At 48.6% G+C, this 16,519-nt stretch overlaps 1 long non-coding RNA gene across 2 annotated transcripts; it reads right to left on the bottom strand.

Annotated features, from left to right (window-relative positions):
- Positions 1-2,384: 2,384 nt before the first annotated feature.
- LOC142039572 (uncharacterized) lies at positions 2,385-15,309 on the bottom strand. Of its 2 annotated transcripts, none has more exons than XR_012652940.1 (5): positions 12,529-15,309; positions 7,385-7,475; positions 6,103-6,350; positions 4,755-4,885; positions 2,385-2,763 (listed from the first exon to the last, which is right to left on the bottom strand). It is a non-coding gene; the product is annotated as an uncharacterized LOC142039572 (long non-coding RNA). The 2 variants fall into 2 exon arrangements; XR_012652941.1 differs by lacking the exon at positions 12,529-15,309 and adding an exon at positions 8,332-8,423.
- Positions 15,310-16,519: the final 1,210 nt, after the last annotated feature.

Here is a 16,519-nt window from a genome sequence, read left to right as displayed (position 1 = left end):
AGCTGCATTGCTGCTCACTGCATTCAGGAGGGTGTTACTCTGCTAAAAAAAATATTCCAGTTTTACTGAAATAGCTCTGTCCTCACTAGACGTGCTTTGCAGGATAGCACGCTGCTATTCCCGTCCTGATAAAGCCGTCCTGTTGTGCAGATAGCCTTAATGCCGCTGCTATTTGTTCTCCTCTGTAGAATGGCAATCATAATATTTCTGTTCCCTCATCCTTTGTCTTCATCCTAAGAGCCAGGGATGTCAGAGCCATCCTGGGGAAACGGCCAGATCCCCCAGGTTCGGCTGTCAATTCGGCTCTGCATCCGCCGCTCCACAATGAGCCTCCCACTGAGGGCGGTTGTGGGGGAAGGTAGACCGTGACCTTGTGTAGCAATGAACCGCTTAGCCGTGCTTTATTGTTTAGTACCTTATTGTTGCTTTCAGGACTGCTCTGTAAGAAAGTAAGTTCCCTTTTAGGGCCATCTCTGTTTCTGCCCTTTGTTTCTCTTCCTTCCTTATTTTCCTGTCTCTGAATGTAGCAACGTGCGTGATTTATACCAGCGCAAACCCCGTTGCATTGACGTAGAAGGATCTGCAGCTGCTGGCCTTAGCCTGACGGGTGAATTGCTCGGTGCCTTGGACTCCTCCAGGAGCCCGGAGTCATTTTACACTAGGGTAAGTTACGCTGCAGCGGTCGCTGCCCAGTTCCTCTCTCGGGCTGCGTGATCTTGTCTTCGTGCAGAGTTGTGCTGGCTGCAGCCAGGCTCCCCTTCTTTGTGTCCATGTGCTCCAGAAAATAGATCTAACGCATTCTCCTAGTTAGCTCGATGCCCTACCTAGGCACAGTGCCTTCACCTGCTCCTGGTTTCCTTATCCTCTGAGGAGAGGAATGAGCCCAAGTCCTGATTTCTCAGCAAAACTTATTTGACCATATACAAAGACGCTGCCATTGCAATGACTGAGCAGAGCTACAAGCAGGATGGCACCTCGAGAAGAACAAGCAGGAGGAGTCAAAGCTAGCTTGCAAGAAGGCTGAAAACAAAACCCCGATCCAGGCGCAGCTGGCCTCCCAGCCAGTTAGCCTCTTGCCCAGTGCCATACCCACGTTCCCAGTCACATCAGGTTAAAACGAGGACAGCTTGCTCCAGAAATGTGGTTACACAAATCCAGGCATGCCATGGCTGCCTTTCGAAGCACATGATGTATTCTGCTCCTACCAAGGCTGCATTTAGACAACAGCATAAATCAGTAATCAATAACAATTCTAGACACAGTTTCTGTTCAGTATGTCTCATCAAGGCCTTTTGTTGTTGTTTTAATCAGGAGAACTTTAGCAAGGCTTTTTATTTTCAGTCTGTATGAGTTTGAAAAGGTGCCTTTTATCAGCAACCTTTATCTGTGCTCTCTCCCAATCTATTACCAAAACCCATATTGCGGCAATATACAAAGTCCTGAAAGCAGTGCCCCACATGGCACAATGTTCAGGCACTAAAAAATTAACTTGAAAATTGCCTAAAATGCATTGCAAACCAGTATTAATTGCATAATGAACCTGGATAGTGCCATGAGGCAATGGTTGGTTGATGCCAGCTAGAGTCGGTAGCAAACTACTGGCAGCAAGACTGCCTTTTCCCTTTTAATTGGAAAACTTGGGAAAGGCACCCAGGGTGTCAGGGGGTGCTGCTCCCCTGACTAGGGGTAACGTGTATTTGTTGAGTCGCTCTTAGTCTGCAGTGTTAAATTCCCTGCAAAGTTAAACCACACTCATTGGCTTATTTACATTGATGGCAGCATGTAAATCATGCAAAACCCTTCTACCAGGCTGTCAGTGGGGCAGGATCCGGCATATACTTGTCCACTCATTATACCTTTTGCCCAGCGCATTGGTGGCTCTTGCTTAGGACGTGATGCCTGAAGGTGGCTCAGGACATCCTGAATTGCTCCGACTCTCCTTTTAACTACCAATAGCCAGCCCATGTTCTTTTAAGTGCTGTGAAGAAGACTTTTTTTTTTTAGAGAAAATGTCCATATGGGGTGAAGCCAAAAGTCTGCTCAGCCCAGCACGCAGCCTCCAACACACCGTCCAACCGGAGCCATAAACACAGCGGCCAAAAGTGAATTTGCAGGGAAGACCACAACTGACGGCAGGCGTGTGATGATGCTCTCCTGAATACCCTGTAATTATCCAACACTTGTGTAATGCAAATCCCAAAACAAGTCTCAGCACCAGACCTGAGGTGTGAAGTGACCCCCTCGCCCAGAGGAGCCTGGCTCTGAATGGATTGTCCTGGAGGGAGGTGGTTTGAAACTCTGCAAGCTGCGGAAGAGCCTCGTTACCCATGTCCTGGTCAAAAACTGTGAGTGCAGAGCCAGAGGATAAATAAATACATAGTGCAGGCAACATAAAAGAGGCATCACCGCAGCATTTCCACCCCAAAGCAGTAGCGGTCAGCTATGACCCACGCAGCTTTCCAGAAAGCATCACTCGGTCTGCGGCCCATTCCCAAGGGAGCCTTTGGAAAAAGGTATTCAGTAGTAGCAGAGGGAGTAACTGTTTCAATCCCCATTCTTGGAGAACAGGCAAGGGCATATAGCACTTGTGCAGTAATTTCAGTGTCTTTGGAAAGACTCAAGAAATATTCACATAATTGACTTAAAAGTCCACCTTGGCACCGATAAGGGTGTCCGTGCTCATCCTCTTCCTCGTGCTGGCACTAGGCTTCCATAAAATCTCATGAGCTGTCCAGGCCAGGGAACAGATCCAACTGCAAAACACTGGGGAAAAAAGTATAATCATCAGCTATGTTGGCTCTGAGGGGAATGAGGAAAGAAAAAACTGTCATCTTTTTTCTAGACAGAAGCCTAAAGTCCAGCCTGTACATGGCTTTTCTGTTGTTCAAGCAAAAGGCTACAGGGTTTGGGAGAAAGGTGGAGGTTTCCTCTGAAACACTTACAGAGGTGTAATTCAGGGTGGCATGAATGGCTACTTTGGTATAATAATGTATTTTCCCCTTTTTCATGGACATAAGTTACACTACTAATACATTTTGGCTGGAATATCTGCTTCCACGCTCGGTGAGGAGAGAAAGAGGTGTGGGGATTATACAGTACCAGAAGAATGAAAGTGAAACAACTTTTGTTTGGACGGGGCCTGAGCGTCTGTCAGGAGCAGCCGTACAATCTGGGAACTGTTTTGCAGAGCCGCGTGCTTCAGACTAATTCTAGGCTGTCAATCCGTGGCAGAGATAGCTTTTGTTATTTTTGGCAATTCCTTTTCTGATGCGTTTTGAGGGAGCAAGGTCCTACAATTGAAGGCATTTTGCTTTTCAGTCTATTGAGAAAGTAAAATGTTCCTAATTCCAGTTCCAAGAAGCCTGGCTGTATGGCCACATCCTTCATCTCGAAAAGGAGCAGGGGCAAGACGCCCGCCTTCCAGATTTGCAGAGCGACTGTGGAAGGACACGTAATGCATCCATCTGTCTTGTAAGCCATGTGAAACCACCTCTCCTTCACTGACAAGTACCTGTTTTTTTCAATACATAAGTGAAAACAAACCAAAAAAACCCTTTCTCTTGTGGTGCAGGCAGCACCATGCTCTACCATGCATAAGGGCATTATTCTAAATAATATTTAATAGCCATAAATGGTATTGTGTATACATCTGTGGTGCCATTTCAATACATTGCTGTTGAAATCTGATTTTTAATGCTGTTAAGGATGTTAAAGAGGAAGAAAAACTATTTTTTTTTTAATTGCAGGAAACAAACAGCAATCCTGTCTGCTTTCAGGTAGGTTGTAAGACCTGGGAAAATAGCTACTAGCAACACTATTTGCATTTGCAAGAAGCATTCCTGTTTTTTTCCAGTACATTCTAATGAATTTTTCTAATCATGGTAACCCCTTCATAAATATCCCACAGTGTGGTAGCAGCGTTTTAATCAGGAAGCTTTGGCAGAAGGTGAAATATCCAAATTAAGTGATAAGTTTGAGTATCAAGTGTTCTGGGGAATAGGCTGTTTTGGAACAGGGTGACCTTCACAACCACTTTTTGAGATGAGCCCCATAAAAACCTTTTTAAAAACCTCTGCAAATGAAATGAGCTAATGTAGCAGTCTGCAGGAGAGGGCAGACCCGCAGTCAGCTGGGAACAAAGGCCACATGAGAGGAAATACAACTTAGCGGATGCTAATTCGCACCTATAAACTACTGGGCGCAAAAGCAGCTGGGATTGAATTCCCCTTTCCTTTTTGGCCGTTAAAGACATGACAAAAAAATTGCAGCGATAATGGCTTAACCACCCTTCGAGAAAGGCTCTCGGGGGAACTGAACAGGGGCAGGGAGAGGAGAGGAGACCCAGGATCTAAGTCTAGCAGCAGCACCAAGAACTCGGGCTACAGATGCCCAGAAAGATGCTACTGCCTCTGCTTCTGCTCCCACTCGTACTACGGGAGTGCAGCTGCGTGGCAGAGCACGCTTCTGCTTTAGCAACGAAATGGCACGTAATCTTGCTAAAACCTCGGTCGATTATTATTATTATTATTGTGGTTGCTCTCTGATAAACCTATTTTAAGCACGCCGACTTCTCCAGTGTGCATGCCCAGAGGATGCACTCGACGTTAATCTTAAGGGAGACGTTCCTGGGTGTGCTTCGAGTCTTCACGCCAGTTTTTTTGCCTGGAAAGGAGCGCGACACTTGAGAGGGTCGAGCTGCAGCCTGCCCCAACCCTTCACAAAGTTCAGAGGACTTGCGGTGCCAGGGTTCTTACCTCTGACGTGCATGTTGGCTCACCAACTCCTCTTCCATCCCGAAATCTGGTGCGCCTTGGGCAGCGATCAGTCCTTTCCGTTTTTCCTTGCAAAATTTCCTGTAATGGCTTCAGAGCTTGGATGCAAACACCTTTGTTGGAAATGCAAAACGACAGCAGCAGATGCCTTTATAGACAGCAAAAAGCTTGAAGAAGGGCAGAGTAAATAAACAGCAAAAATTAAATATATAATATTGCCGCACAGAGAGGAGCTTTCTCTTCAAAATGAAGCAATTAACATGTATGGACTCATTCTGCCGGGCTGGGAGGAAGCAGGAGGCACGTTATTTAAGCGAATTGCCATGTAGCCCGTGATTATCATTAGGATTCATTCAAACCCAGGCATTCAGTAAAGCTTCTGCTCTGCGGCTGGCTCTGTGCTGCCTCTCTATCAGTACCTATTGTTTCATAATCCCACCATACTCGACGCTTTTTTTATCCCAACCAAGTCTGCCTTGTTTATTACCCTCCCCAGTGACTAAGCCGAAGCGCGTTAACAATGCACGGTTTCATTCGGCTCTTTTTCTCGTGTTAGCTGAAAGAGAGATGTCTTCTCCCCTAATTGCAGAGGATCTCTTCAGCTTTGCAATTTCTGCATTGAAAGCCTGTTTAGGGGAAGGCGTGGGGATATACATAAATCTGAGTACTCACTGACAGGGGAGATAATTGCCCTCTCCCTCCGAGCATGGCAGAGCCCTCCTAAACAGCTCTGCACGGGCAAGTTTCTGCGAGACGGACGGGAACCTCACACGTGGCTCAGCAGCCACGGGCTCTCCTCCTCCGTCCCGGCCAGATGGTTTCCCTCTGCTAACAGCAGCCCAGCTCAGGCCGGCTCTCCCGGGGCCAGATCTGGCCATTCCTGGCCACGTTCTTCCCAGGCAGCTCCCACGGGGGGGGTCCGCAGTCGAGGGGGACGGGGATGTGCTGCCGAGCACCGCTGCCGCGTGCTTCCCGCAGGGAAGGAATCGCTTTGGGGCAATTCCCCCTCTCCCTTGCGAGAAGATGGGGCTCATTGCAAATATTTCCAGCTTTTTAATTTTTTTTCTCCCTTCATTCTGACTCGGAACAAAAAAACGTCTTTTTGTTGCTTTGGGAGCATTGACCTGAGCGAGGGGTGATCTACCTTCCCGAATGTCGGGGGAGCAGCCTGGTCATCTCCAAGCAGCCCCAAAAACTTGCATGGACAACTTCCCCGTGGCACGTCTCCATGCTTGCAGCGTCCTGCGGCAGGTGGGTTGCAGCGTGGGACGAGCTTGTCCAGCACCCGAGCCACCCCACCGCATGGAGACGCAGACCCTCCATCGCTCACCTCTCTCCTTCTGCCGGGAACATGCTGCAAAACCACCCGTCCCTCCTGCAGAAAGCTGGCCCTGCCGCCTTCCACAGAAACCTCTGCATCTCTCCTATCGAAGCCTCAAAAATGACGTTTTTTCGGGAGGAATTTGGAGCATCCCTCACGGTGGGTTAAACCAATTGGGGCTGGGTTGTGTTTTGCCTTTCTGCACGCTGCGTGTCAAAGTTGTACTCTTCACAGCGTCGGAGCCTCTGCACCCACGGCTGAAAGGAAAGTGTAGCACTAGGTACATAAAATACAAAATACAACATAAACAAATACATATTTCACATATAATGTGTCTATATAAACAAAAATTATATAGATTATATACATGTATATATACACATGCAGAGCATTTATATATGAAACACATTGATACTATATAATAACAAACACAAATCTATGCTTCTATATTATGGTCATATATTTAAATTTATAAAGATATTTTATGGCTATGCAATGTACTTGAGCCACTGTTTCTAGCTCAAATATGACGTTTTCCGGACTAACCTTTTCCCACCTGTCCGAGAAGAGAAGCCTGCACCCCGAGGATGCCTGTGGGCCAGGTACCACAGATGGGGATGGAGGGGGGGTCTCCGAGGAGCTTCGACGCAACGAGCGGGGAGACCTTTAGCAAGCGCAGGCCCAGGGCTTTGCTTTAGATCACGGGAGAAGGTGTTTTCTCGGCTCACCCCACTTGCTGGTGCCTGAAGCTGTCCCTCTGCAGCCTAGGGTAATCTTGTGGTAGCCCAGATCTGACCAAGACAGGAGGAGGACCACGTCCAGTGGGACGAGGAACTGGGCTCACCTCGATGAACCGTCACCCCGAGCAGGTCTCTGTCCCCCAAACCCCCCAGGGTGGGTTTGGCTGGGCTGCAGGTCGCTGCCTCTTGCTGCTCCTGCTTTCTAAGCGTGAGGTGCATCGATGCCGCGTCCCCAAGCCTGATCCCTCTCCAAGCTTCAGCAGCAGCTTGGGCAGGATTTTGAGGTTCACAACTCTGGATTTAGGCTGGGGAGCTGTGGGCTGAGCTAATCACGGCCACTAAATCCTCCTCCGGAGCAGGACCTTGGTGTGGTGTACCCCAAAAAGTTCCTTCTGCTGCAAAACAACTACTGGCTGCTGTGGGACCCTGAAGGGACCTGGGATCGTGTGCAGCATGGCAGCTGGCCAGATGTGCTCACCTCTGTTAAATCAGCAAAAATGCTGAGTCGTGAGAACCAAAAATAAACCTAGGTATGTAAGAAGGGATTTTACCTTCGGTTTGAGCCTTGAAAGCGCAGCCAGCTGTGCTAAGTCAGCCTTCCCATCCTAAGGCTGCTGGAGTTAATGCAGGCAGACAAAACCCCTAAATAGAGAGTGAGAGAGGAGAATGTAAGAACCAAAATAGCAGTGTTTTGCAATTTCTGTTTTCTGAAGCATGCAGACATACTAACAAGGATGTCTTAAGTCTGTACTCCCTCCAGAAGAGGAAAGCCACAATCAAACACTAACAAAAGTGTCTTATCTTCCCTGAATGTTGATGTGCCCACTCCTCATTTTCTTATCTTTATCCCTTGTGAATTTTGAAGTTCATTTCCAATTTTCTGAAATTTCTATGCATCATCTGTAACTGAATTTCATAGCAATTAACTCCCCAGGACATATCAATTGTGACAGGGAAGCCAGAGAAATAAGCTCAGGGCATTCCTGAAGATGGACATTGCACAGCTAATGATTAATCATCATATGCATAATAATGATGGTGATGGCTATGTGAAGACTAACATACGGCAAACAATAGTGTAAATATTCTTCACTCAGCCTTTTTGCTTTTTGTCTTGATACTCGTTTTGCTTCTTGGAATGTTAATATTGAGAAAGAATTCACTAGCAGATGAAATGACAAATCCATCAGCACACAAGTATTGTGTTCCTGCAATTAGGATGTAAGAAAGATACAAATAACTTCCTAGTTAGTTATGTTAAAATGTTTAAAGTAAAATAGCAAATGGGCATTAAATCAAACACTCCCGTACTGATTGATTGATGTTAGCTTATCCAGGCTCGAAGAGATTTTTCTTCCTCGGATGAAACGAGCACTGCGACGTGGCGTTGCCAAAGCAGGAGCCGACTACGGTTTCTTTGGTGCAACTGATGCCACCCGAGTTCAGCTTTCAGCCTCCCCAATGACTTGCGCAATCCCGGCTCCCCTAAGGCATTAACCTGCCGCTCCACATCCCAACGCCTCGCTCGGGGCCGGCTGCCTCCTGGTGTGAAATCCACAGCCCCACGCGCCGCGGTGATGCTCCTCGTACCTGCACAAACCCGTCGGCGCTCGCCTCGCCCGGCGTCTCGCGACCTGGCACGTCCCAGAGCATCAGCTCGGGGTTCCCCACGTTCTCCCGTAAGACCTGAGCTCTGCCCGTCGTCTCCCTTCGCAGCAAACCACAGCAGCAGCTCCCTTCGGGGACAGGCACGTGGCACCTCGCGGACAACGTGACGCATCCCGGGCCACCCACCTTGGCCCAAAACTGGCCACCCCAGAGGGTTAGCCCTCATCCTCGGCACGCCGGAGAGGACGGACAGCACTGTAAATCCTTGGGGCAAAGGTGCCCAGCTCTGGGGCGATGATCTGTTGCATCCAAATAACTGTGAATGGGGGGGGGGGGGGCCACCGGTCACAGGAACAAGCGGGGCGATTTGGGGTGGTCGCTGCCACCCCACCGAGCACTGGGTGAGCCCCGAAAGCATCAGGAGTTGCTCCAGGCTCCCTGCAAGGGCAGAGGCTACGGAGACCGTCCTCCAGCTTAAACCAGGTTCGTCTTCTTCAGCCCAAGCCCAATGGGGATGTAAGCAGTTAAATCCCCGCGACTTTCTCCGACAGAGGGTGATTTTACACAGCCCTGCCCTCCCCTCCTCCTTTCTACCCCACTGCCTTAAGATCGCACAGTTTTCTTTCATTTCAACTTGGGTTTGTTCAAAGGAAAAACAATTACTCTCTAGCCAGTTTAAACAATTGTCAAATAACCTGCCGTGACCAGGCAGAGAGGAAAAATGTGGGGGAAATATTACCCTGCCCTTCCCTGCCAAGTCGCCTTCCAAAGCAATATCTGCTCCTCCAGCCGATTACAGGTGTCAGGTTGCCTCAGGATCCCTTGGTGATTTTACAGGATGATCCATCAAGAAAACACATTACACAACCCTGAGCTCATAGGTTTATCCAGGCGACTGCCAGATACATGCCTGCGGAGACACGGCTTGGGCCACGGCCCCCCTTCCCACCGCAGGGTGACTTTGCTGGAGACCTGGGGTGGGCTTCGTGGTCCACATCCCACCCGGAGACCTGCGGGGCTGGAGCCTCTGCCTGGGCATCGGTCCCGGCACTTATAGGGAGAAAACTTCAGAGGAGGAGGTAATGCCTTTTAGGGCAGCATCCGAGGAAGGACGTTAATCCGCGGCAGCGTGGAAACCCGGAGAAGGTCCTTTTCTCTTGGGTAAACCGCAAGTTCTCAGCTTAATGGAGATAAGAGATAGCATATCGTTATCAAAATATGGTAAAACTGTGTGATTTTTGTATAACTTCATTTTTTGGCACCCAGAAGAGGCACAGAAATGCAGTAGCTTTTCCTCGCTTTCTTTCCCAGGCACACAGAAACAAGCCTTGTGCTTCAGTGTCTTCCTTGCAAGCTCACCTAAAATCCGACGTTGTCAGCAGTTTGCCGTGTCCATCACCAGGAGACACTCGGTACACTGAAACAGTCACGCTGTTGCGAAACTGCTTTGGCGTATAATTCAACAAGTGTTGCTGCTCATTTAACCTTTTCATCCTGCGTTGCGCCAAGAGCCGTGAAGGATTTTAAGAGGGTGACTTGCATCCCTCAGCAATTTCCAAGGACACTATCTTCTCTTTAAAATAATGAATATGTGATTCATGGTCAATAATTTCATCGTTTATATGTGCTTCTCTGCTGGGTCGAGGATATTTTAAAAGTTTTTGGCCCCAGAGTAAGTCCGTCTGTGTTAAGAGGCTGAAGGTGATGGGCACAGCCCGTACCACCCACGCTCGTTGCTCAGGCAGGCTGGTGTGTGCTGGCTAAAGGAGACAATTTAATCTTTAATCTTCCTACTTTCTCCCCAGCTTAAATCAATACCAAAAGCAGAGGGGATGCTCTTGTGATTTGGCTTAAATCTGCTTCTGAGCTGGGTAAGCCGAGTCGAGATCGGGCATTTTTACGCCATAGCAGGTGGTTTCTTACATATAACCCCGTCATTTCAAGGGCAGGTTGGAGAAAGGAAGGGAAGGCAAGGGAAAAGCAACAATCCTGCAGTGACAAAGCCATTCCTGTGTTTCCTGGGGAAGCCTGCTATGGGGGGCCATCAGAGCGGTCCAAAAAAATTCACCATGAAGAAATCCAGGCGCAACAAATCTGGCCACCAGTGCCCTTTACAGGACTTGTGCCCGCTAAACCTAAAGATGAAAGATGATGCTTGGAAAACGAATTCCTTGAGCCTTAATTGGGTTCAGTCTTAATTCCTTGGCTCCCTGCTGCTCAAGAAGAGATTTGTAGGACCAAGGCACGAGCTTTGCCGAATGCCGCAAGGAAAATACCGCAGGGGAGAACGGTGAGAGCGTAGGTGCCGGGGAAGTGTCTCTGGTGCCAGCGAGTGCAGGGCAGATCGTGGAGTGGAACAGACACCGTGCCTTCAGAGCCAAACTGTAGCTGAAACTCATAGGGCAGCATTCAGAGAGGGGCCGACACTGTGTTATGCATTATTTTGAAGTGTACGTAAGAGAGGAAAGGTGACAGGCGGTCTAGGTCTGAAGCAATCTGACTTGTGGCCCCTGCTTCATTAGCAGCAAGCATCTGCTCTGGGTCCCTTCTCCATTTTTTGGCTTCTCACAGGTGGGTTAAAAAGCCGATTCCTTGAGCCGTCGACAGGGCTGGCACCTTGGGAAGTCGCTGCTGTAATAGACTGGTTTGGACCTGTGCTGGTGACAGTTATCCGGGTTGCTGCTGGTGTTTCCCATGCCCATCACCGTGGCATCTTTCATCACTGTGACTGGTCTTTGCAGAGGTCTCTTGCTGATCTGCCAGAAATGCAACCTGGGCAGCAATTAAGGAGAGCTGATGAAAGGCATCTGCCCTCTAATTCACTGTTTCAGTTCTTGGCATCCTTTTGGGGAACGAACTGAAATGCAGATTCTAAATAATACCCACTATGAGGGATTTATTGCTATTTTAATGGCATAAGTAACTCCCAAAAACTACAGCTCCAAATAACATGTGTATATTGGTCAAATATATCTAAGATGTGAAGTTTTAATAGCTGCATTCATCTTCCTGAATTGCATTTCTACTAGATTTACAAAGCGCATTCATATTTCACTCTCTCCCTACCCATATGGGTTTCTAATGATCTGCACAGAAATCTTATCATTTCTGCCTTAACTGTTAAATGTAAAAGTTAAATGTAAAGGGAATGTGAGCAGTGAGTGGCCTTCTTCCCTCCTCATAATCTGCAAGGACTTCCCCTCCAGCTTCAGGACCACAATGTATATTCCCAGTGCTTGATACCACTCAAAAATATAACTGTAATTATTAGCAAACCACCACCAGCACCTAGTGAGACTCCAGACAAAACCCCAAACATACTAGCTATCAAACCAGGTATTTACATCTAACTGCATCCCAGTCTTCTGAGCCTCTGTAGTAAGCAGAGATGTTTATTCTGGCACTTTCCCCATAGCAACCTACGAGGTTTCAAACATAACAGCCATCAGTCAATGCAGGTTGAGCATATTTGGAGCAGAGAGACCCCCTGCACTGCTGTCATGGCTGTAATCTTAAATTAAAAAGCAGAGTTATCTTTTGTAGCCTGGAGCGCTGTTACCTCTTCAAATACAAGGAAGCCCTATTCCTTTCACACTGATGGAGCAATGCCAGGGATTCACCAAGTATGCTCTGTACGACATTTAAAAAAAAAAAAAATTAAAATCTGTGGCACTGGCATAATTATCCGAACTCTCACTTATGTTGTGGAAGGAGAGAAATCCGGCAGGAATTTTGGCAGAGCCGGTGCCGATTTTCTGCCAGGGAAGGAATTCCCCGTAGCCAGGAGGGCGGCTTTCAGTTTCTCTTCCACTTGGCCTCCCTCTTGTTTTAATACCGGCCCGCTGAGTGCTGACAAGGGACGTGGCGATGTGCGGAGCGGAGGGGGACGGCAGCTCAGCATTTCATAAAGCGAGCAGCATTCCCACCGAGGGGCAAGGGGGAATACGTGGGTCTGCTGAGGGGCTCTCTGAAGGCAACCCACGCAGGGGCCCCCGTCGCTATCGTTTTTTCAAAGTGGATGAAGAAGTCTTGCAGGGTTTTGGGGTTTACCGCTGGGTTTTTTTTTTCCCTCCCTGCTTGTATTTACCTTGGCAGCGGGGGAAATACCAAGTCGCGTTGCTGCAGATTTGCTGGAGGGCTTCTGGGAGGCCCCACTGGTCTCTCGCTTAGTAGCTGGCCGAGGGCAGGAAAAACAGCCTGGGAAAAGAAAAGAAAACACCCCTCTCTCCCTTTTCCTCTTTTCCCCCCGGATCAGTTCTCTGACGTGGTTCACCACCAGTCTGCCAACCGCCTGTACTGGCTTGTGGTGGGGGCCCTTGGGGAACAGAACTGGCCCTCGTGGCTGGGCTGGCAGGGGGGATGCCGCCCCAAAAGGCAACACCCTTCTCCTCACCTAAATAAATTGGTATAAAATATCATTTTCAGCTAAATTTTAGTAGCCACACCGGGCTGGCTGACACCCAGTTCAACTCAGCCAAATTTTACATCAACTGTATTGAATCATCATAAAACTATCTGCAAACAAATGCTTACAAAAAGCTCCCTCCCCTCTCAATTACTCCACACTCACATTTTTTATTCATGTTATGTTGTCATCGTCATGCTTCGGCTTAGATAGAGCATTGCCAACACTCATGCTGTTTGAGGTTGCACTTTAAATCCACTGCAGCTTGAGACAAGCAGTGAAGTAGGAACTACAGCGCTCCTTATTAGTTTTCTTTTGTCCTTTTTTGCCTTATTTTCTTTTTTCTTTCTTTCTTGTCTTCCTTTCTTTCTCCTCTCCTCTCTCCTCTCCTCTCTTGCCCTGCCTTGCCTTGCCTATTATTTTCCTGACTTTTCTTGCCTCTGCCTGCTTTTTCTTTTTCCTTGCCTTTCCTTGCCTTTTTCTTGTCTTGCCTTGCCCTCTTTTCTTTTGCCTTGCCTTGCCTTTTCCTTGCCTTGCCTTTTTCTTGCCTTGACTTTTTCTTCCCTTGCCTTGCCTTTTTCTTGCCTTACCTTGACTTGACTTTTTCTTGCCTTGACTTTTTCTTCCCTTGCCTTGCCTTGACTTTTTCTTGCCTTACCTTGACTTGTCTTTTTCTTGCCTTGACTTTTTCTTCCTTTGCCTTGCCCTTACGTTTCCCTTTTCCTTGCACTGATGAAGAAAATCTGAACAATCCCTCCTGGGCTCACCCTGCAGACAAAGCCAAACTCAGGACTGGCTTAGCTCAATGCCCGCTGCTGGAAAACAGCAGCTGGTGAGTCCATTTCCCCAGTGGGTCGGATGTCCCTGTCCTGGGATGACAGCATCCATCAGTGGATTCCGGGGTCAGGAATGGCAGTCGGCTGCAGCCAGATGCCCCGTGCCGAGCTCGGAGGTGACGGATCCCGATCTCCTCCAGCAGGACCCCGGCAAGTCCGGCACGGTGCCCTTGTGCCAGCCGGCCTGCGAGAGCCAAGCAAGGAGCTGAAGACACTTGCATTTAAGCAAGCTCTCTTGCAGCTGGTGAGATGCCATTGTAGCAAGCGGTTGTCGTCACCCGCTCTGCCGGTTGCGATAACAAAAAGAGACGGTTTAGAGCTGTACAGCTCTGACTGGGAGTGTTTCCCAGCTCCTGGCTCTGCGTGTGCTTCTCAGCCATGCCCCGGCTTTGCTCTGTGTTGTGCAGAGCCTGAAGTGCCTCAACCTGTGCAAAATTAAGGGCTCCTGTCTGCAGCTCGGCAGCTTCCTCACTGCTCCGTGTCTCCCCCCATGCCGCTGGGTTCTCTCGAGTCCCTGGGCGGTGTTTTTCCCTTGTCAACCCATGTTGGTTTTGTCTTATTCTCATGGCTCTGCACCTGCAAGCCTTGTTACGACTGCCTCCCATGAGAAGTAACAGCCACCGGCGTGAGAATCGCCTTCCTTTCCCACCTCTCTTCCTGTTCCTGGGCTGTCGTTCTCAACACCCTCCGCACAACAACCTGGGGGAGGCTGCAGGCAGCTGAGTGCCAGCCAGCAGGCACGGAACGACGGCAAACGGTGCCCACCTTCCTGCCGGACCCAGTGCCCACTCCTGCGTTGGGATCACGCGGGAGGCACGCTCCAGGAGTGACGCAGAGCTGGGCAACCAGGAGACGAGGTCCATGGGATACCTGGTGGCCTGCAGGAGGAGGTCCATCCAGGCACAGTGCCGCTGGAGCATCCTCAGAGGACCAAATCGAGGTCCTTCAGAAAGGCAGAGAGCTGTGAGCAAAGAGACTGCCTGTGTAGTTGATTCTGCCTTCCTCGTACATTATCTTCAAACACTTAAGGCAGCATCAAAGACAAAACCAAATTCCTATTCTTAACCAAAACAACTCACAAGGCTTCCCATTTTGATTAACAGCTCCAGTCCAAAGGGGGAACACATGAATGTACAAAACGAGGTTAGGATCCATTTTCCTGCCTCTCCTCTTCCGTGGCACCATTTCAGTGGTATTTCGCTGGGAAAGGCGATGCCTAATGGGTTCGCAGTGCACGTGAACCGCGTCAGGTATCATTAGAAAGCCATTCAAAAGGGTGAATGCAGGCCTGCTTTAAAAAGTGACAATGTAAAAGCAGCAGTCCCTCACTTGACACATCTGACCAGGTAGAGCAGACCTCTACGTGTGCTCAAAAAATAGCTATTTACTTTCATGACCGAAAGGAAACCCTCTCCCTGCAAGCATGCACCCATATGCTTAGCCTTATGCATGTGTGGCGTCTGGTTTATTCAGTCAAAATAGCTGCGCGCATTGTTATTTTCAGGATTTGAGAAGCTATTGCCATGGGGACTGAAGATCCAAATAGATCCTGAGATCAGATCACAGGAGGTTTTAAAATAAAATTGCCATTTCTGCCAATAATCATGTGAAAACAGCTTCAATGTTTAAGTGTGGGGACTCACCGCTTTGGTGACTTCTTACAAATTGAAGTTACTGAAACAGGAAGAATATTGTATGTTGTTCGTAACAGCCTGGTACCAAGTGTATAATTATTTGCAGGCTTGAAATATGCAGAACATGTCCTCAAATGAGCAGGAGATGGTGGCAGTAGCCAGCTGTTGTGGGTCTGTGTTGGTATCAGAAGCATAACTACACTTAAGTTTTCTTCCATCAAGGCACACAAAGGGACGTGTCTCTTGTTCCAGATTCACATAGCACCGTGCCTGTGACTTTCTTATCTCTGCAGCAAGACAAGTTATTATACAGAGAGAGAGACACACACAAAATAAGTATATATAAGAACTTATACTGGAGTAGAAACTAAAACTTGTTTTGCAGAACAGAAGTTATTGGAATCTGCCTCTACTTCTGTGCAATCTCTGCAGCGAAGTGATCACAGGCTGTGCTATCAGCTCTGGCAAAAAAAGTGATGTCAGGGCAAGTTAATACTTGGATATGAGAACACGAAAGAAAATCTGCCTTTCTAAGGATGCTGTAAGCAGCGCTGCATTAACCAGGGACGGAGACAGCCTGCGCTGGGTGAGTGTGGGGAGGCACTGGTTGCACAACGTGCACGCAGTGTGGAAATGCATGTTGCATTGCTGGGACTGAGGTGGGGGGGGGGGATCAGAAGACCCCCAGATCCACCTCACTAAATCTTTGCCTTGTCTGTCATAATTATTTGCATTAAATTGTCTTTGCTTATACAAAAAGTTCTTAATCTGAGCTAGTGAAATCAGATCAAATCCAAGTGAAGGCTCCCGATAATCTTTAACAATGTGAGCGCTAAAGATACTTTGGTGTCACTGCAATTCTACTTTGAGATACTTCTGCTAAAAAAAATGCCTATTATCTGCAGTGCAAGTGTAAGTCCTGCAGCTCTCAGCGACTATGTTTAGGAGGAAAAGTGTATTGCTAACATGTGCCATGGGCTCGGCAGGACGGTCAGACCTCATCAGCATCCCTTGCAGCAAGGCGACGGAGCTGGGTATGCCGGCCAGGACCGCTGTTGGTGAAGTTCGGCCGCGGACCAGCAGCTCTGCTGTCACAGCCCACTCCTGCCCGCTGGCAGGATGCGTGCCCATGGCCTGTCCTCCTCAGGGGTACTGAAGGTCCTGCAAACCAGCCTGCGTACCCATCTCAGGGCTACGGCTGGA

The sequence above is a fragment of the Buteo buteo genome, chromosome 14 (genome assembly GCF_964188355.1).
Source record: "Buteo buteo chromosome 14, bButBut1.hap1.1, whole genome shotgun sequence".
NCBI lineage: Eukaryota > Metazoa > Chordata > Aves > Accipitriformes > Accipitridae > Buteo > Buteo buteo.
This window is presented reverse-complemented; position numbering and strand designations above follow the sequence as displayed.